The sequence below is a fragment of the Diceros bicornis genome, chromosome 29 (assembly GCF_020826845.1).
Source record: "Diceros bicornis minor isolate mBicDic1 chromosome 29, mDicBic1.mat.cur, whole genome shotgun sequence".
Classification (NCBI taxonomy): Eukaryota; Metazoa; Chordata; class Mammalia; order Perissodactyla; family Rhinocerotidae; genus Diceros; species Diceros bicornis.
Window position 1 is genome coordinate 31,924,105 of NC_080768.1, and position 21,753 is coordinate 31,945,857.

General features: G+C 36.1%; 2 long non-coding RNA genes across 3 annotated transcripts in view; one reads left to right on the forward strand and one right to left on the reverse strand.

The window, feature by feature from the left end:
* The window catches only part of LOC131394021 (uncharacterized), a 141,045-nt gene extending 123,690 nt beyond the window's left edge, over positions 1-17,355 (forward strand). Inside the window, exons 3-4 of one of the 2 annotated variants that reach the window (XR_009216039.1) lie at positions 15,969-16,097; positions 17,273-17,355. This is a non-coding gene — a long non-coding RNA (uncharacterized LOC131394021). Of the gene's footprint in view, positions 1-15,968; positions 16,192-17,272 lie in introns of those variants that run through there. The other variant, XR_009216038.1, reaches the window with a different exon arrangement.
* LOC131394022 (uncharacterized) lies at positions 1,779-8,867 on the reverse strand. Its single transcript, XR_009216040.1, has 3 exons — positions 8,832-8,867; positions 2,888-3,029; positions 1,779-1,955 (listed from the first exon to the last, which is right to left on the reverse strand). It is a non-coding gene; the product is annotated as an uncharacterized LOC131394022 (long non-coding RNA).
* Positions 17,356-21,753: the final 4,398 nt, after the last annotated feature.

Genomic DNA, 21,753 nt, shown 5'->3' on the forward strand with positions numbered 1-21,753 from the left:
ATTTATTTATTTATTTATTTATTTATTTATTTAGTGAGGAAGACTGGCTCTGAGCTAACATCCATTGCCAATCCTCTTTTTGCTGAGGAAGATTAGCCCTGAGCTAATCTGTACACATCTTCCTCTATTTTGTATGTGGGACACCGCCTACAGTGTGGGTTGATGAGCAGTGTGCAAGTCGCGCCCAGGATCCGAACCTGGGCTGCTGAAGCAGAGTGTGTGAACCCAACCACTATGCCACCGGGCCTGAGCCTCTTCCTTTATTTTTTAAACAGCCTTATTGAAGTATAATTGATATACAATAAACTCTACATATTTAATGTATACAATTTGATAAGCTTAAACATATGCCATCACCACAATCAAGATAATGGACATATCCATCACCTCCAAAAGTTTCCTGTGACTCTTTGTTTTTTTGTTTGTAGTAAGACACTTAACATGAGATATACCCTCTTAACAAATATTTATAAGTACATAATACAGTATTGTTGAGAATAGGTGCTATGCAGTGCAGCAGATCTCTAGAACTAATTCATCTTGCATAACTGAAACTATATACCAATTGAACAACAACTCCGCATTTTTCCCCTACCCTCAGCCACTGATAACCACATTCTATTCTCTGCTTCTACGAGTTTGACTATTTTAGGTACTTCATATAAGTGAATCCGGCAGTATTTTTCCCTCTGTGACTAGCTTATTTCAGTTAGGATAATGTCCCCTAGGTTCACCTATGTTGTCACACATGGCATGATCTTTTTCTTTTTTTTAAGGGTGAATAATATGTCATTGTATATATATGCCACATTTTTAGATTCCATTCATCTATTGATGGACATTTGGGTTATTTTTATAACTTAGCCATTGTGAACAGTGCTGCAATGAACATAGTGGTACAGAATCTCTTTAAGATTCTAATTTTTAATTCTTTTGGGTAAATATCAAAAAGTGGGATTGCTGGCTCATATGGTAGTTCTATTTTCACTTTTTGGGGGAAACTCCGTACTGTTTTCCATAGCGGATGCGCCATTTTACATTTTCACCAAAGAGAGCACAAGTGTTCCAATTTCTCCACATCCTCGCCAACACTTGTTATTTTTTGTTTTTTTTTGATAATAGCCATCCTAACTAGTATGAGGTGATATCTTATTGTGGTTTTGATTTGAATTTCCCTGATGGTGAGTGATGTTCAGAATTTTTTCATATACTCATTGACCATTTGTATGTCTTTTTGTGAGAAATGTCTACTTAGGTCCTTAGCCCATTTTTTATCAGGTTATTTGGTTTTTGTTATTGAGTTTTATGAGTTCCTTATATATTTTTTAAATTAACTCCTATCAGATATATGGTTTTTAAATATTTTCTCCCACTCTGTAGGTTGCCTTTTCATTTTGTTGATGGTTTCCTTTGATGTGCAGAAGCTTTTTAGTTTGATGTAATCCCACTTATTTTGTTGCTTGTGTTTTGGTGTTTTCAACAAGAAATAATTGCTAAGATCAATGTCAGTAAGCTTTTCTCCTCCCTATGCTTCTTTCTAAGAGTTTTACAGTTTCAAAACTTATGTTTGAGTCTTTATTCCATTTTGTATTTATTTTTGTGGATGGTATAAGATAGGGGTCCAGTTTTATTCTTTTGCATGTGACTGTCCAGTTTTCCCAACACCATTTGTTGAAAAGACTATTCTTTCCCCTATCATGCAGTCTTGGTACCTTTGTTGAAGAGCAGTTGACCATACACGAGTGGGTTTAATTCTGGGATCTCTATCACGTTCCATTCGTCTATATGTCTATCTTTATGCCAGTGTCATACTGATTTAATTACTGTAGCTTTGTAATACATAATGAAATCAGGAAGTGTGATGCCTCCAGCTTCATTCTTCTTTCTCAGGATCACTTTGTCTGTTCTGGGTCTTCTGCGGTTCCATATGAATTTTAGAATTTTTTTTTCTATTTCTGTAAAAAATGAATATTTTTGATGACGATGGCATTGAATCTGAAGATCACTTCGGGTACTATGAACATTTTAACAATATTAAGTCTTCCAATCCATGAACACGAGAAATGATTCCTCTTATTTGTGTCTTCTTTAATTTCTCTCATCCATGTTTTATAGTTTTCGGTATAAAAACCTTTCACCTCCAAAGTAGCATTCATTCCTAAGTATTTTATTCTTTTTGATGCTATAGTAAATGGATTGTTTTCTTATTACAACTGATGCCACAGAAATTAAAATGATCATAAGAGACTATTACGAACAATTATATGCCAACAAATTAAAGCAGAAGAATCTAGAAGAAATGGGTAAATGGGTAAATTCCTAGGAACATAACAACCTACCAAGACTGGATCACGAAGAAATAGAAAATTTGAGCAGGCCAATAATGAATAAAGGAGATTGGATCAGTAATCAAAAACCTCACAACAGAGGAAATTCCAGGAACAAAGGACTTCACTGGGAAATTCTACCTAACATTTAAAAAAGAATGCCAATCCTTCTCAATCTCTTCCAAAAATTGAAAATGGGGAACATTTCCACTTACTTTTTGAAGCCAGCATTACTCTGATACCAAAACCAGAAAAGACACTACAAGAAAACTATAGGCCAATATTCCTGATGAACATAGATGAAAAAATGATCCAAAAAAATACTAGCAAACCGAATTTAACATCACATTAAAAGGACTATCTCACAAATAATTGGGATTAATCCCTGGGATGCAAGGATAGTTCAATATATACAAATCAATTAATGTGATATACTACATTAAAGTAATGAAGGATAAAAATCACAATATCATCTTAATAGATACAGAAAAAACATTTGACATAATTCAACACCCTTTCATATAAAAGCTCTCAACAAAGTAGGCATAAAAGGAACTTACCTCAATATAACAAAAGCCACATATGAAAAGTCCATCGCTAACAATGTACTTAGTGAGAAAACTGAAAGCTTGTCCTCTAAGATCAGGAACAAGACAAGGATGCCCACTCTCTCCACTTCTATTCAACATAGTACTGGAAGTCCTACCCAGAGTAATTTAGGTAAAAGAAAAAAAGAAAACATCCAAATCAGAAAGGAAGTAGTAAAATTATCTCTGTAGCAGATGACATGATCTTATGTTAGAGAATCCTAAGGAATTAAAAAAAAAAAAAAAACTATAAGAACAAATGAACAAATTCAGCCAAGTTGCAGGATTAAAAATCAACATACAAAAATAAGTTGCATTTCTGTACGCTAACAATGAACTATCCAAAAAGGAGATGTTTCTTTCATTTTTTTGCTCTTATTACCAGGCTCTCTCTCTTCTAATCTTCTTACTCTAGACTCCCAGTTTTTCTCCTCACTTGCACCATGGTGGTGATTATTATTTTAATGATGAACTATTTTAAATATATTTAATAATAATCATAACTTATTTATATATTTAATTATATATGGTTACTTTTGCTGGCAAACAAATAGGAAAATATTAACATTTGTTGCATATCTTGTTTCCTTTTTTTTTTAAGAGGAATAGTTTTTTTGTTTTTTGTTTTTGTTTTTGAGGAAGGTTGGCCCTGCACTAACATCTGTTGCCAATCTTCCTCTTTTTTTTTCTTTTTTCTCCCCAAAGCCCCAGTACATAGTTGTATATCATAGTTGTAGAGCTGTAGTTCTTCTATGTGGGACGCTGCCTCAGCATGGCTTGATGAACAGTGAGTAGGTCCGTACCCAGGATCCTAGGAACCGAGGAACCCCAGGCCACCGAAGTGGAACATGTGAACTTAACTGCTATGCTGCTCCTTTTTTTTAAACAAAGAAAATATTAAAGGCAGAATAATATTTCTAAAATTCAAACATGATTTGATCACTCCTTTGCCAATAGATTAAAGACAACCTCTGAAACTCTTTCACACAACTTATGTCCTCTCTCTTGATCCTCCTCCTCTCTAACTCTCTAGCTTCACTCCTGCCCACTCCCCACACATCCTGGATTCTGTTCCTACCAAACCACCAGCAGTGTCTTTGCATAGTCTGCTCCTTTTTTCTAGAAATGATCTTTCCCACAGTATTTAACTCAACTTTTAAAAACTCAACTGATACCTACATTGCAGGTTGTATAAGACACATGCATACCAATTCTTTCTAACTCTAAACCTCATCCATATTTATTTTAGTATATCCTAGAGTAAGCAGGAGTGATGTGGATGGTGCAGAGGTGAAAGGTCATCTAGTGCAATGGATATCAAGAAAAGAAGGCACTTGATCCAGTGTGCATAGAAGGAAAATGTAGGAAAATCACAGAATTCCTGGGATAGCCTTGGAAAAAAAGACAGGTTTCAGGGGGTTGAGGAGAAGCAGTGTGTACAGTAATGAGCAAGAGCAGAAGCTCTCAAGTCAGATTCCCTGAATTCAATCCTAATTCCATCACTCTCCAGCCAGGTAAGATTGGGTAAGTTATGTAATCCCTCTGTGCTTCAGTTTCGTCGTCTAAAAAGTAAGAATCATAATAGGCCTACCTCACATGGTTGGTGTAATGATTTAATGTGATAATCCATATCAAATGTAAAGGAAAGAAGGTAGCACAGTTATACCTTAATAAGTGTTAACTAGTATTGTCATTACTCATTGTACAGCCGGGGATGATTGGAAATGACCTGCAGTGGGAGAAGCTAGTTTGAAAATGTTCAACACTTAGGCAACAAAAAAAAAATAGAAGGAAATTATACAGAAAGTTTTTGGAGAAACATGGTTTTCAAAATAATATGATGGAAATAAGGTTATATGCTTATTATGAAATGGTACAGGATGGACCAGGCACCACATGAGCTCATATTTTTAGCTAAATTCAACACAAAGGGGGCTTTCAAAGTTATTATCTGAAGGAAAAGATAAAAGAAAGATAAACCTTCAGCTTGGCATGATTACACAATGATAATGGATGGAAGCTGTAAAAAGAAATTTATCTACTCCTCCTGAACTTTCAGAGAAAATGAGCTTCAACTAAACAAGTGAATGAATGGGTACATAAATAGATAGATAGATAGATAGATAGATAGATAGATAGATAGATAGATAGATAGATAGATAAAATAGAACAAACATTGATAAGAGGGAATTGGAATCTTAGAGAAGTAAAAGGTTTTTAGGAAAATATCTTGTATTCTGAATGAGCTCAAGGTACTGAGATCTCTGATATGTAAGCACGGAAGTTAGAGTATACATGAAGATTGGGAAAGGGTATCTAATGGAATTTTAAAGTGGAAGAAGACACATTTATTTAAATTACTAAAGGTGAGTTTTGTACCCAGTCTAGTTCAAAGTGTAGAACTAACCAATGAAAGGATATTTTGTGGGGATTTAGACAGTGAAGCAGAGATCTAATAAGATATTAGATTCTACCTTTAAAAGACTATCTAGGGTAAGGGAAGGGATAGACCTGATCTGTATCTATTATGTTCACTTTGGGCACCAATTTTTTAAAGTAATAATCTTAAGGCCCTGTAAAATAGAACATGGGAATAGTGGGCAGGTTCAAAGCAACGTGTATGAGAAGGAATAGTTGGATGAAATTATAGTTGTGCCATTTTTAAGGCTTGTTATTTTAAAAAACATATTTCTATATAAATCTTAAATATTAAAATTAATATTCATGAGAATCACTATTAACTCTCTTTTTTTAATATTTTTTGTCTTTTTTAACAGCTTTATTCAGATATAATTCATATGCCATACAATTAGCTCATATAAAGAATGGGAGAAAATATTTGCAGATCGTATATCTAATAAGGGGTTCATATCTGAAATATGTAAAGTACTCGTACAACTCAATAGAAAAAGAATAATCTGATTAAAAAATGGGCAGAGGATCTGAATAGACATTTTTCCAAGGAAGACATAGGCCAACAGGTATATGAAAAGGTGCTCAACAACACTAATCATCAGGGAAATGCAAATCAAAACCCCAGTGAGATATCTCCTCACACCTGTTAGAATGACAAATTATCAATTTCTCCTTTCATTTCTGTAAAGCTTTGCTTCATGTATTTTGATGCTTTGCTATTAGGTGCATACATGTTTATAATTGTTCTTTTTGATGGATTTGGCCTTTTGTCTTTATAAATGTCCCTCTTTATCTCTATTTTTTCTTTTCAAGTCTATTTTGTTTCGTATTATTATAGCCACTCCATCTTTCTGTGGTGACTGTTGCATGATAGATTTTTCTATCCTTTTACATTTAATCTATTTTTATCTTTGACTCTAAATTGTGACTCTTGTAGACAAGATCTTGTTTTTGGATCTTGTAGTTGGATCTTGTTTTTTTTTTGTTTTTTTTTTTTAAATCCAGTCTGACAAACTCTGTAATTTGACTGGATTTTGTTTAATCCATTCACATTTACTATTTTTCTTATATAGTCAGATTTATACCTGCTATTTCACTTTTTTCTTTATGTGTGTCTCATGTCTATTTTGTTCCTCTCTTCCTCCTTATTGCTTTGTTTTACATTAAGAAAATATTTTCTAATGAAGAATTAAATTTCTCTAATGAATTTTCACCTTTTTTAAATTTAGTTTTGTAGTGATTTCTATACAGTTTGGCATTTATATCTTAGCTAATCAGAATCAGCTTCAGGTTTGTACTACCTTAATTCCAGTAAGATATATAGACATTACTCCTATATAGCTCTATTCATTTCCCCTCTCTGTGGTATGGCTGTTACACACATTACATCTAGTAACATTACAAACTCAACAAAACATTGTTATAATTATTACTTTACATAATTTTCTATATTTTAAAGCAGCTGTGAGAAGAAAAAAGAGCAAGTATATGTTTATAGCTTTTGATATATTAGCCATCTTTTTTAACATTTCTGATGGATTCAAGTTACTATCTGGAATTGTTTTCTTAGCTCAGTACAACTTTGCTCCCACCCATCATATCTTTCTTTACTGCTTTAATTATGGTTTCCTTTAGTTCTTTAAACATACTTGTAACAGCTACTTTGAAGTCTTTTTCTCTTAAATCTAACATCTGGTGACTTTCATAGGCAGTTTCTGTTGCATGTTTTTTTTTTTTTTTTCTGGTGTATGGGTCATACTTTCCTGTTTCTTTGCATATGTCATTTTGCTGTTGGAAACTTGATGTTTTAGACATGATACTGTAGCAACCCTGGGTATTGGTTCCCCTTCCAGGGCTTGTTATTGTTACTTTCTTGTTTATTTCTTTAGCTACTAGTTAGACTCCTTTAGTGACACATATTTCTCTCTTTCAGTGTTAAGCTTCTGATAACGATCCTCAGGACAGTGTAGCCCAGCACTTCCAGATAATAGCACATTCTAGCCAACCTTTGCTTTCAGCTCTGTGAGATCTTAGGCTACAAACCCAACCAAGCCCATTCAGAATTCTCACCTACAGATCTGTGAGTTAACAAATGAGTTTTGTTCAAGCTACTATATTTGTGGTAATTCGTTATGCATTAATAAAACTAATACAATGATTAACCAGTCTCCGGTATTATTCCATTCAAATCTATTCTCCAGAGAATTCTTTCTAAAAGGGAAATCAGGTTGTAATTCTTCCTTGCGTCCCAGTAACTTCAGAATAAAATTTAAACCTTGTATAACGTCCAAGGGCTCACCCAAATACATCACCTGTGCTGAAATCAAATGTTGAATTTGCACTTCTTTAATAAGCCAGGCTCTCATTCCCCTCCAAGTGATTGCACAAAACACTCTGGTCCTTGCACACTACATTTAAAATGAAATCTGAACTCTGTTCTCATCATTTAGTACCTACACAACCTGCTCCTTCTCTCTTTACTTCCCTGAACTTATTTAGGATCCATTTTCTCTTGCTTGCTAAACTCCAGCCTCACATGTTCTCTTCATGCAACATTTGGATTTTCTCTTCCCTTTGCCTGAAATGCTGGATAATTCTCATCATTCAGATCTCAGCTTAAATGTCACATCTTCAGAGATGCCCTTCCTTATTACTGGGTCTAAAAGAGCCCTCAGGTCACTCTCACATCACCCCACTGTATTTCAATTACACCATATAACTATATCAATCCATCAGAAAGATAGAACAATTATAAACATATATGAACCTAATAACAAAGCATCAAAACACATGAAGCACAAGTGTTATAGAAATGGAGAAGCTGACAATTTACCATTCTAACAGGAGTGAGGTGGTATCTCATTGCGATTTTTTTTCTTGGTTAGTTACTTACATCCCCCCCCACACACACATACTCTAAAATACTTGTTCTATAAAAACAGACTCCTAAATCATCTTGTTCAATCCACATCCCTATTCTTTAGAAAAAGACATATAATGGGCACTCAATGTTTGAATGAAATAATTATTGTCATCAGTGTGAGTGTACGATCATTAAGTATGTGCACAACCTGCTCAACCATGCACAGGAAGCAGCCACTGAGGGGTACAGCACAAAACACACAGCCTTGTTTTGTGACTATGATTTAATCTTCATAAGAGAGTTATAGAACCACAGGGGGTGAGTGGGAAGTTTTTATTTAAATCAATTTCCTCCAATGTCAAGATTACATGATGTGTTGCCTTGGCAAAAGCTTTGATCACTCTCATATTAGAACTGTGGCAAGTATTATATCTGCAGAAAGACAGGGTGGGGGATAGAGGTTGATTTATTCAGAAGGATAATGTCATTACACTAATTATTGTCTTAAAATAAATTAGGAGCAATCAAATTCTGTAATTAAGATGATCAGTACTTTTGGCCTGGAAACCAGAGGGCTGAAATTCATTGAGCCATCTGTAAAATAGACATATTAAAGAGTATATTTTTCTAAAAGCTTACCTGCCTAATGTTGGTGTAGAATTCTTCATTAAAACCAGTCATCAAAATATACAATGTGAATTCTAAAACAAATGAAATTCCAATAGTCATAAGATACAATTACCAAGAAAATTCATATTTAGAAGGAGGAGATATTTGGTGGATTAGGAGTTTGAGACTCATTGTCATAGGAATAAAAGTTTTCTATGGGAAATATTTTGGAGACACATGTCAGCAAAAATGTAACTAACCTCAATCATAATTTAGTAACATTTTCTATAGGAAGGCATCTCTGGATCTGGTATTAAACAATAATTGCTTCCTGCATAGTTTTGTACAAGTTGATTAAATTTCACAAGCTTTAATTTTTACTTTTATAAAACAGAAACAAAAATAACAATAACAAAAGCAATGTGCCTTTCCACCATGTATGACAGTTTGGGACTCAAATGAAAAAACTATATGATATAAAATTGTAAGCTGTGATGCATTATTAAAAGTGTGCTGTGCATTTTAAGGAATATTGATACACAGATTTGCTAGGCATTGAGTACCCAAATACATTGTAACACCCCAACCCACTTATTTTTTGTTTTCACAGCCCAAATTGCTATGAAAATCTAATAAAAACTAAATAGAATAAGAGATATATTACTAATATGTTTGAACCTGCTGACTTTCTCCTTTTATACTCCAGAGACACTGAGGCCCTGGGATCAAAAGCCAATGTGAACTTCTATAGACCAGTTAACATAGCAGATCACAAGGTGGTAAACTTTCATAGTTCCATGTTCAAATCTCAGGAGTACTGTATAACTTAAGAATTCCTCCCTGCTCCTGAATGGGTCTCTAGCCATAAGGTTATATCTGTCCTGTGGCCTTAGGCTTTTTCTCTCTCCATTCCCCCTCCATGTGGCATTTCTGTCACTGCATCTAAGTCCCTAGAGGCCTAAGGATCAGCAATCACAGCTGGCAGGAGTGATTTCTCTAAAGCATTTTAGGGTGAAATGTTCTTCATCCACCTACTATGCTATCATTATCAGTCATCTCAGCAAAATCAGAGTTGAGCCTCCTTCTAGCGTGACAGCAGCTGCAAACTACTGATATCCTCTTGATATGGATTTCTTGATTGTTAACCTAGAATAAAATGTATATTGCTTTGATAAAAAATGCATGTGGAAAAGCTTCTTATTTAAAGGATTAAAAGTAAAATCTGTTTTTGTTCTAATTTCCTTCTGTTCTATTTGAACAGCAGGAGTACAGACTTATTTTCACAATCCTTCTGCTCAGGGCCATGGGATTTTGATGCTAAACAAAAGAAGAGATTTACTTTAAATATCTAGGCCTAGGCTAAGGAACCAGGGCAACGACTCAGTGACAGGAAAATTGGACCTTGTTACATGAGTTGCAACTCTAGATATTTTTTCCTTAATTGACTCAGTGACTGCAGAAAAGTTCATTTACTGTAATCAATATTACTTTACATTGTGCCTCAATCAAAAACTACTTTCCATGATCAATAGCAATTAGACAGATGGACAGAAATGGCAGCATCAATGGTGATGAACTCAAGATTTATACCTGCCGCTCTTCTCAAAAAAAAATACATGCCAGGGAAACAGCTAATTGCATTACATTGAATTTGCAACCTTGCAGGGAGGACCTAGATTGGGCTTTGGAAAAATGTCAGAAATACCACAGGTCAAGAAGCTGAGAGGAAAAATCTCTCCAAACCTTTGTTTGTGATGTCTTCTTAAGTTAACCAAGATCTAATAGACAACTGGAAAAACACTGAAGCAGAAGAAACACGAAGGACGCAAGTGGGATATAAATTGGTATCTTGTAGGAATTTTCAAAGCAATAGAATAGTTTCACTGGAAAAAGAATTTATAGACAGTTGTCTTTGGTGTTCATAAAGAACTATGGTTGGTGAACGCTGGAAAGAGTATAAGGATAAAAGGAAATCGTAGCAAGAGGCATACTAAGCAGAAGTCATGAGAAATGAGTGAGCACCCATAAAAAATTGAATGGTTTGTCTGAATAGACATAGGAAAATATTAACCTTCTGCCAGAATATGTCAACCTAACTATACTCATGCATGTAGCACTTGCAACATCTGCTGCTTTGTGATTGGTTTTCTGATTTTTCTCTTTGATCCTTTTTTTAATCTATATTGGATGATTTGGACCAATATTTCCAGGAAGAGAAAAATTGCAGCGACAGAGCGAAAGGTCACTAAGTGTCATTAGAATCAAGACTGGATGAGTTAAGTCAAAGTAGGGATAGGACTGCCATTGGACTCCAGAGAAGCAGTAGCAATGGTGCCTGGGGAGCTGCAGCAGAGAGAGGTGGAGGTTGAGGAAGAGGCCTCATTAGCACAACAAAAGAAGCCACATTTGATCAAAGCAAATATGAAAATGAAACTATGTGATCAAATCTAAGATGCAAAGACACAGCAGTTAATAAAGTAGTAAGGTCCTAGAGCTGGAAGTCCAGTGGATAGGATCCTTATAACCCAAGTTACTGTACGACACCATGCCTTGGGAAATATGAAAGAAACGTATTTGTACTATAGCCATCACCACTTTCCGATTTTTCTGAGATTTCTCTGCCCTAAAATAGCAATTCCTCTAGAAAAAAAAAATCTGGAAACACCAACCTCATATTTTTGCTTTCTAGTTTGAAGAAGTTAATGGACTGTACTGCAAATGCCTACAAATACACGTGAACACAGTCTCCTTTCATCTTGCTCAAGCAACACTTAACTTTTTTTGACCCTCTGTCTTTTGGTCTCTATCTTCCCATCCCTCTCCATCCATTCTTCTCATGACACTCGGAAGAATTGTTTGAAAATGTAACGAATTGGGTAATATCATTCTCCCATCTAAACCCTTTCAGTAACTTCCTGTTATGTTCTAAATACATTTAAACATTCTAATGGCCTGCAAAGACCTGCAGGATATGCTCCCTTCACTTCTATAGCTTTATCTCATGCTCCTCCCCCCAGTTTATGGTTCTCAATACACCAAGCTCTTCTTCACCTGAGGAAGATAACATCTCTCTCTCTCATTCTCTCCCTTTTATTTCCCTAGTGTCTAGGGTGGGGCGTGGGGGGGGGGTCTGAGTTTTATTATCAGATGATTTATTGGTGTTAGACTTGAAGAGGAACAGAGTGAATCAGAAGCCCTGATGATCTCCCATCATATTTCTTTTACTACATGCAAACAGGCATTTATGGGCATTCCACCTGAATTCTTAGCGGTGTGGATTCACCAATGAGCATCTGGTGGGATTTTAGGAAGCCCCGGGAGAAAGGAAAGTAGGGACACAGATAGAAAACCAGCTATTACATGTATGGTGATAGGTATGGAAAATAATCAGAGATTCAGGTAGGAATAATAAACTAAAAAAGGCTGAGGAAAGAGACTGTTGTCTACAGTGACAGAAACCTAAGGAAGCGATGAATATGAAATTACAAAGGTAAAGTACCAATAGACCTAAAAAGTCACAGAGGAACTGCTGAACATGATAGTGAGAGCCAGTGAATGCAAACAAAGGAGAAGGCCCAGTGAAAATACACTGTTTATAATATTTTGAATTGACTTATATGACATAAGAATAGGCAAATGAGAAAAAACTAATTTTTGAATCTTTTGAAAAATTATAATTCCTAAAATTTTGACTAGTTATAAAATTATCTTAAAGGCCAAGATCTCATTGGTTCAAAACACAGCTGTATTAACATTCTTCACTTGTGTCCCAAAGGGACAAAATAGATAGTAGTACTTTGGGCTGATTTGTTTTCCTTCAATTGTACTGTCCACTTTCTGCCGTACAGCGCCTCTCATGAATGACCTTTTGTCAAAAAAAAAAAAAAAAGCGCTGTGTACAATGTACACACGTCTTGAAAGCAGGACAGGATTTTTACTGTTCTGGCTTCATTCAGGCATCTAGTACAAGTGTGTTGTTATCTTCAGCTATATTGTGTCCCTACTTTCTCACTTAACAAAGACGCAAAGATCCAATTTATAACCACACAGATCGGCAGGGGCATTTATCTCTTGTAAGGACATATACAAGTGTAGGAGGCACAAATGGCTTTGCAGCGCTTGTCACAGTCCATTGGAAGTTGAAGATGAATCAACAACAAAAAGGACATTTTAAATTATCATTTTGATTTCAATTTACTGCTACACCCACAAGTCTCTCCAAGTAATAGAGCAAATAAATAATCATTCTATAACAGGAAAATCACCCATCCTTTACACAAATCAAAAAGTCTGTAATCATTACTGGGGACTTAAGTGGGGCAAAATTGTGAACCAAAAACCAGAACAAGTAACACGAATATTCTGAATCCAAAATCAGCTTGTAGGATTTTTGATTTTGATTTAGTTTAGTTTACTCTCCTGTTGAACCATGAACCAAACAAAAGTTTTGGAGTTTTGTTTCTTTGTTTTTAATGTCTTCGTGAAACAAAATGAACAGAATAGAATTTATATAGTTTCTGAAATGATTCACTTAGAACAAAACTAGCATATAAGAATATTCTCTAAGCCAGAATAACATTTTTATTCCAATGCTTCCAATTATGTACTATATATAATCAGGATATATTTCTAAACATATACAGATAGATATCTGTGTGTGAATGGTGTGTGTGTGTGTGTGTGTGTGCGTGCGTGCGTGTACGTACCACATACGTATTAGCTATTTGAAGATTGATTTAGGGGAGTATACGTTAGTAGCCATTTCTTTTCTCTTTTTACAACATTTTGATAAATGAAATAGCATGTAAATAGTCTCTTAAAGAGCCTGGTACATTATAGGTCCTTAATTCATGCGAGTTCTTTTTCCCCTTTGGATATTGGTTAAGAAAGGGGGTGAAAAAACGTTCACTTGTACTAATTCTGTGTTCACCAAAATTTTGGAATACCTGCTATATACCAGAAAGCTCTAAGTAAAGCATTTCATTAGCTCTTTACAAATAGGCATTGTAATTCCAAATTTACAGAAGAAGGAAGGGAGACTCAGTAAAAATAACTTGTCTAAGTGCACACAGCTAGATAGTGGTGAAGATAGTAAGGATCAAAACTTTTACCCAGTGATTTGACTCCTGTTATGGGTTGAATTGTATCCTCCTGAAAAGATATGTTGAAGTTTAATATCTCAGATTGTGACCTTATTTAGAAATTGGGTCATTGCAGATATAATTAGTTCAGACAAGGTCATAATAGAGTTGGGTGGGCCCTTAATCCAACATGACAGATGTCCTTATAAAAAGAGGAGAGAGACACACAAGGGCAATATGTCTATGTGTTGATGGAGGCAGACATTGGAGCGATGCATCTACAAGCAAGGACCACCAGGCATTGCCAGTAAACACCAGAAGCTAGAAGAAGCAAAGACGATTTTCCCTCTACAGGTTTCAGAGGAAGTATGACTTTGGACACCTTGATTTCAGACTTCTGGCCTCCAGACCTATGAGACAAAAAAATTCTATTGTTTTAAGCCACCTAGTTTATGGTTTTTGATAGAACAGTCCTAGGAAACTAACACAACCCCCAAAACTGGTGCTCCTCCAAACTGGCGCACAACCTCACCTTGTTAGGAACAGAAGCTGAATCCAAAAAAGCTTGAAGCTATAGAAATAATTTCACTCTAAAGTTTTCTATGGGTTATTGCTCATCTTCTCCCCTCATTCTCCCTTTCCACTTTCCTCCTTCCTCATCACACCTGCTAACATTTATTAAGAGCTTAGGAATTGCCAGACACTGAGTTAAGCACTATATACACATTATTTGATTTCATTCTAGCCAAAGCCTAAAGAGAGTCATACACTTATTATCCTCACTTTGCAGATGAAAAAACTGAGACAGAAAGTCTAAGTTGCCAAAGATGACAAATAAAGTAAGTTATGGAACAACTAGGATTCAGAGCTATATCCATCCGACTTCAGAGCGCAAATTCAAAACCTTCTTTGTGGTACTGCATCATTCCAGTCCAATTTAGTGTCCTGATAATATACAATTCACTATCTATACATTTGGATAAAGATAAACAAAAGCAAACTAAAGAAACATCTAAGGAGAATGGCTAAGAAAGTTATTTCCTGTACAGCTTTATAGAATAGGATGTGGAGCCAGCCTACATTGTACTCGGTACAACGTTAAATGAAATTTACATGTTTTCTCATTTAATTCTCAAAATATATCTTAGCTCTATTTTATAGACAAAGCACTGAGGCTAAAAGAACCAAGAAAATCCCCTAAGATCATATGGACTGTAAGTGACAGAGCCAGGATTCAAATACAGAATTTCATATCTCTTACTTGCAGTTTCCTGGGAATAGACGAGAAGCTTGGTGTATTCTTTCTTTCTTATCTCCATCCCATTCTTCACACATATCTCTTTAATTCTAACTGTTGTTCTTCCAACAACCTTCTATCCTTTCTGTCTTCTCAGTTTCTTTCCACAGATGCCGCCCTACGAAGAATCAAGGAGGGTGCCCATAAAATTGAATCCAGAAAAAGATGCCCAGCATAGAAGGCAGAGGCTGTGAATTCTCTGTCAGGTCATAGACATCAGCATTCCTTTCTGAAGGGGATTTGGAGGGGACCCACAGAATGCTAATTTGCATAAGGAATCAAGAATATCCTGGCTCTGAAATCTGTTTTCTCTTCTAGCACATCCCCTCCTCAAAAATGACTCTAGGTATCATGGGGAAAATGAAGGATAAACCCATAGGTTATACAACAGATCTACACACTCTCTCTTCAATAAAATTATGACTACTAGTAAACTGATAAACTACTATAATTATCTTGGAGGTAATTATTCAGGGTCTTGGGAAATAACTGCAAAGCTGGAGAAAAAGCAACCAAAGACTGTAGGGATAGTTCCAGCCTGAGTTAGGAACGGATGAGAGGCTGAGAAGTATAATTGAAGTTCTGTGTCCTAAAGCAGCACTGTGTGCCATAGACTGAATTGTGTCCTTCCAAAATTCATATATTGAAGCCCTACCCCCCAATGTGATGGTATTTGTATTTGGGGCCTTTGGCAGGTAATTAGGTTTAGATGAGGTCATGAGAGTGGGGTCCTTATGATGGGATTATAAAAAGAGACACCAGAGGGCTTACTTTCTTTTTCTTTCTCAGCCATGTGAGGATACAGCAAGGTGACAATCTGCAAACCAGGAAGAGAATTCTTATCAGAACCTGACCATACTGGCACCTTGATCTTGGACTTCCCAGCCTCCAGAACTGTGAGAAATAAATATCTGCTGTGTAAGCCACCCAGACTATGGTATTTTGTTACGGCAACCTGAGTAGACTAAGACACTGACCAATGAAATTTCTGTGATGATGTAAATGTTCTATATCTGTGCTGTTCAATATTAGAGTCACTAGCCACATCTGGCTATTGAGCATTTGAAATGTGGCTAGTGTGGCTGAAGAACTAAATTCTTTATTTGATTCAATTTTATCTAATTTAGATAATATATAGCCATATTTGGCTAATGATTACCATATTGGACAGTGCAGCTCTAAAGAGTAAGGCTACACAAGAGAAATACTGAATGATGTCCTAGAACAGGCCTGGGGTCTTAGGTGTAGTCCCAAGATGAATAGACTCTGGGACAGAGATTTGCACACAAAGAGTGCATTGGGGGTTGCCCTCATCTGACTGAGAGTGAGGGAAGTTTGAATGGCAAGAGAGAGAGGTTGGACAGCATGCTGATCCCACCAGAGCTCTGGTGTCAAGGTGACTCTTCAGAGGTGTCCTGCCTTGAGGCAAGGGTGCTGGGCCTTTATATCTCCACTAGATTTACCCAATTGGTTGAAGTTTGCCCCCAGTGAGGGTCATGACTTGGGCATGTTCTCTTCCTCTAAGGGCGTTTCCTAGGTGACTCAACTGAGTGCTATCATCTGCCAACACTCCCAGCAGTTGGGGGAAATGTTTGTTTCAGCTGATAAAGGGGAATCTGAGCTTTAGAGCATGGCATCAACCACACAACTTAAAATCCTATTAATTTCTCTCCATAAACATGTTCTTACCCGTCAGATCGTATGTCCCAGTTTTTCACGCATAAAATACATATGTCACCGTAAGGGCACTGAGTATATGCTGCTATGTAGGTTTATCTCCAAGACAAGCATTGTGCAGGACACATTAAAAAAAGAAAAAGACCACTTCCTTTTTCAGAGCTATTTATTTTAAATTATCAAAGGATAAAAGGGACGATCTTTTTAGAAAGTTTTGCTAACAGGCTGAGAAACCCAGATTTTAATGTTCTGCCTATTTGTTTTATTCATTAAATATTGAAAGGGACCAAAAAAAATCAACTAAAGTAACCCTTTCATTTTAAAGATTAGGAAATTAAAGCCTAGAAATATATACAGAAATGTTCAAGATTTTTTCATTCATGTATTCATTCAGCATGTCATTTATTGTGTTTCAGCTATGTGCCAGACACTGCTAATACCAGGATACAAAATGAGTAAGGCATGAGTCTTACATTTGACCATCTCTAGTCTAGGAGAAAGACCAAACAACAACTGAATTATAACTTAATGTGGTAACTGCTCTGTAGTGGGTTGTAGCCCCCCAAAAATATGTCTACCTGTATTGTCAGAATGTGACTTTATTTGGAATAAGTGTCTTAGCAGATGTAATTAAATGTGAGATCTCTATATGAGATTATCTTGGATCTGCATGGGTCCTAAATCCAATAATGAGTGTCCTCATAAAAGACAGAAAAGGAAAAGACACACAAAGACACAGGGAAGAAGTTCATATGAAGACACAGGCAGAGACTGGCATTATGCTGTGTAAGCCAAGAAATGCGAAGAGCCACTGGAATCTGGAAAAGACAATGAAGGATTCTCCCCTAGAGACTTCAGAGGGAGCCTGGCCCTGCCAATGCTTGACTTTTGACTTTAGAACTCCAAAACTGTGAGAGAATAAATTTCCAGTGTTTCGAGTCACGAAGATGTCTTAATTTTTTGTGGCAGCCCTGGGAAACGAATAGATGCTCTAACAGATATAAGTCAAATATGCGAGGAAATAAAGTTGAACCAGGTCTTTCTGGGGCCAGTGTGGTTTTCCAAAGGACATGATGTTTGATCTGGAAGTTTCAGAAGGAAGGTGCCAGGTGAACTTAGTTTAAGGTCAGATTACTGTTTTATTTCTGTTGGTGGAGATGGAGCTGGTAGTGATGGTGACGTTTATGTAACAATAAGCTCACTACAGTTACCTTAAATTATAGCAAGTTTATTTTAAGGATACACTTGGGATAAGTAAACAAGGATCTCAGCCATATGGCCGAGGCCCAAAAGAACCCAGGCAAAGTCAAACATCGAGTCTGAGAAGGAGCAGGAATCACAGCAGAACTGAGGCCCCGGAGCTTGGACAAGGGAGCTCATCTGGAATCCAAAGCAGCTCCAGGAGTCCTAGCAGCAAAGGTTGTGAGTTTTCCCTCTAGCTCTCTACCATTAATTCAAGTCTGCCTCTGGGTCTGTCCACTCACTTTTCTGTTAACAGTACGCTGATTTCCCCCCATGTTTTTTAGCACAAACTCCAGGAAAGGAATCACGTTGGCTTACCTAATAATAATCATCATTTACCTCTGGGCAATATTTTTCCTACCGAACCATGTCATAGACTACTGGTCATCCTATTCCGTCTTTCCCAGGCTGTCTCTCAGGAAGAGATAATAGGTGGGACAATCCTAGGAGAGGCTGTTTGGGTGACAGGCTTTCCAAAGGACGTTTGTAATACAGTTCTGAAAGGCATTCTATGTCTGTCTGAAGAATTTTAATTTTATTCTTTTGGTAGTAATTAAAAGATGCTTTTATATGGGAAAGTGTCATGACCAGATTTGCTTTTTAGGAAGACAGTTATAGGACCCGTGAGAAGAAAAGATTAAAATGCAATGAGACCAGTGATGAAGATATTAGCAAGAGGCTTTGCAAGAATCCAAGCTAGTTAAAGGCGGAGGCGTAACTAGAGCCCAGTGTCTTTCTACCATCCTCTCCTCGGTGGTTTCATATAGAAACCTATCTCAAATATCTCGCACACAGATCACTTGAAATGTTCTGTCTGGATCTTTGCTTTGTATCCAGCTTTATTTAGCATCAATTCCTCAGTAGAAAAGAGGATGTTGTGACTTAGGGCTCAGGATGCAGAGGTACCATGCCTCTACACTGGGGAAAAAAACATATAAATACAAAAAACTTGGCTCTCCAATCCATGATTTTAACAGCTTGAGTTATATAAATGATTTGTGTTTCAGAAAAGCAAAGCATCAACCAGAACATCTTCCACAAAATGGCTAGGTGATACAGATTAAGTGTAGAGCCAACCCATTTTGCTTGAGGAAAAAGACAACCCCACTTATTTATTATTGCCATCTTCCTTCTGCTTTCCTGTTTTTCTTTTAATTAAGATACAACTTTGAGTTCCAAGAGTTCTAATCACGTGATTATCAAGTCACTTTGGAGAGGAGGAGAGGAAGCGTTGGCAAGAATTCAAGGTGTCTGGATCCCAATATACAATAAGCACAGAGCAGAAAACAAAGGCTGGTGTCACCCAGGCACTTGCTGTCTTCTATTTCAAACTGTCATTTTAAATGAACAAATACAAATATTCCTGAGCAATGAGAAAAGCAAAGCAGGTTGTTGTTTTTGGGGTTTTTTTTTGGTTCCACTTTTCATCTCTCAGTGAGTTTCCTAACAGTGCCTTTGACAAGTAACATGTTTTTCCACTTGTGATCAAAATCGCTAAAGAATAGACAGCTCTCTTTTTCTTTATCAGCTTATTCTGTCACTGCTGCCCCAGGAGATTTTTTTTTTTTTCATTCCCAAGTAAAATCATCTAAGACCACAACTAAAAGGGAGATGTTTTATAATGAGTAATTATGGCAAGATCATTTCGTTAACCCTTCATTGCCCTCAAATCTGATTTAACTTTCCCCCAAAAGAACATAATTAAAAATATAGGAAATCTATACCAACAAATGACAGAGCTGGAAGAGATATGCTTGCATGCTGTGTGATGGAAAAATGTACCTTGAGGGGCACAGCCTGACCTTTTCAAGAAATCAGCAGTCGTAATTATGTACTAGAAGTGCACTGAGTTTCCAAAGAGACCAAAGGAAGAAGAGACGAGGACAGTATGTTACAGTCAAATGCTCTTACCTCCGCTTACGCTGAACATTTTGTGCAGTTGGTGAGAGCAAGTCAGATGGAAAGCCTGGATTCAAATTTCCCAATGTGCAAGTTAGCTACCCCGTCACAAGTCCTCCTGTGATAATGGAGGTTATACTAGATTCTAACCCACAGAGGATTGTGAAGATGCCATGCAGTAGTGTATATAAAGCTCTAAGCAGAGGGTCAAGCATGTAGCAGACCCCTAAAAAATGTTAGCTCCTCGTTAAGGTAAGCAAGCCACTTCCTTTGTACTAAAGGAATTGGTCACCTAGTGTAGAGCATAAAGATTCCAGAAAATATTAATCTTTTCTTTGATTAATTTGGTTAGTTTATTTTGATTCTAAGTAAATTGAGAAGCATTTATTTCCTCAATCACTATCTATTTTGTTGTAATATGACACAACTACCCCTGGCCTCCGTTGTCCTCTCGAGGAGGAATATGTTTTTATTATTGTCTACTACAGGTTTGGCCATGAGTGAAAAACGGAGATGATGTTTATTTCATTCAATTTTAGAATACATCAACCATGGAAAGATGTAGTAGTTTCATATATTGAGAAAATTTGTTGATGTTAGTCAAATAGACTTGGGTCTAACATCTCGTTTGTCTAGTAATATTCATTTTTTGCACTTTCTCTTTGGGTTTCTCTTTCTTCATTTATTAAGAGGTAGTAATAATACCTATGCAATAGTGTTAATAAGAGGATTAAGTATAGTCTTTTTACATTTTTATTTTGCAATAATATTAAATTTATTAGAAAGTTTTAAAAATAACAGAGATCCTTCACCCAGCTTCCCCTAATGTTGAAACTTTACAAAACCATAGTACAACTATCAATATCAGGAAATTAACATTAATACGATTTAAATTTAGAGACTATTAACTAATACACAACACATTATTCAAATATCATCAATTTTCCCACTAGCATCCTTTTTCTGGTGCAGGATCCAATTGAGGATTCTGTATAACATTCAGTTTTCAAGCCTGTTTAGTTTCCTTTACTCTGTGAGAGTTTCTCAGACTGTCTTTGTCTTTCATGACCTTGACTCTTTCAAGTAGTATTAGTTATTTTTTAGACTATCTCTCAATTGGAGCTGGTCTGAAATTTTCTTACGATTAGATTGAGGTTACACATTTTCTGCAAAAATACCAAAAATTGACATTGTATCCTTCTCAGTGCATCATAATAAGAGGTACATGACGTTGGTATGTCTTCTTGCTAGTGATATGAATTTTGACCCCTTGGTTAAGGTGCAGCCTGCCGGGTTTTTCACTATAAACTTACAATTTTCCCTTTGTAACAACTACCTTGTGATGAGATATTTTATAACCATACAAATGTCCTTTTTCTCATCATACTTTTGCCCACTAATTTTGATGTCCATCAATGATTCTTGCCTGCAACAATTATTACTTTGCTGATTGACTCATGGTGAATTTTTATTCCACTATTCTTGCTTAATAGTTAGAATTTTACTATAAAGAAAAGTTGTTCCTTCTCCCTTATATATTTATTCAATTTTTTAATTAAATCATGCATATTTATTTTATTCTATGAGTCCTAATCCTTTACTATCATTATTTATTTTGTTACTCAAATTGTCCAAGATTTGGCCTTGAGAGCTATGTTAAGTTAGCCCCCATGCTATTTGAACATTAACTTATTTTCTGGCACCAAAAGAAGTATTCCAGGATCAGTTTGTATTTTTTTCTGCCCTAGCCTTGGAA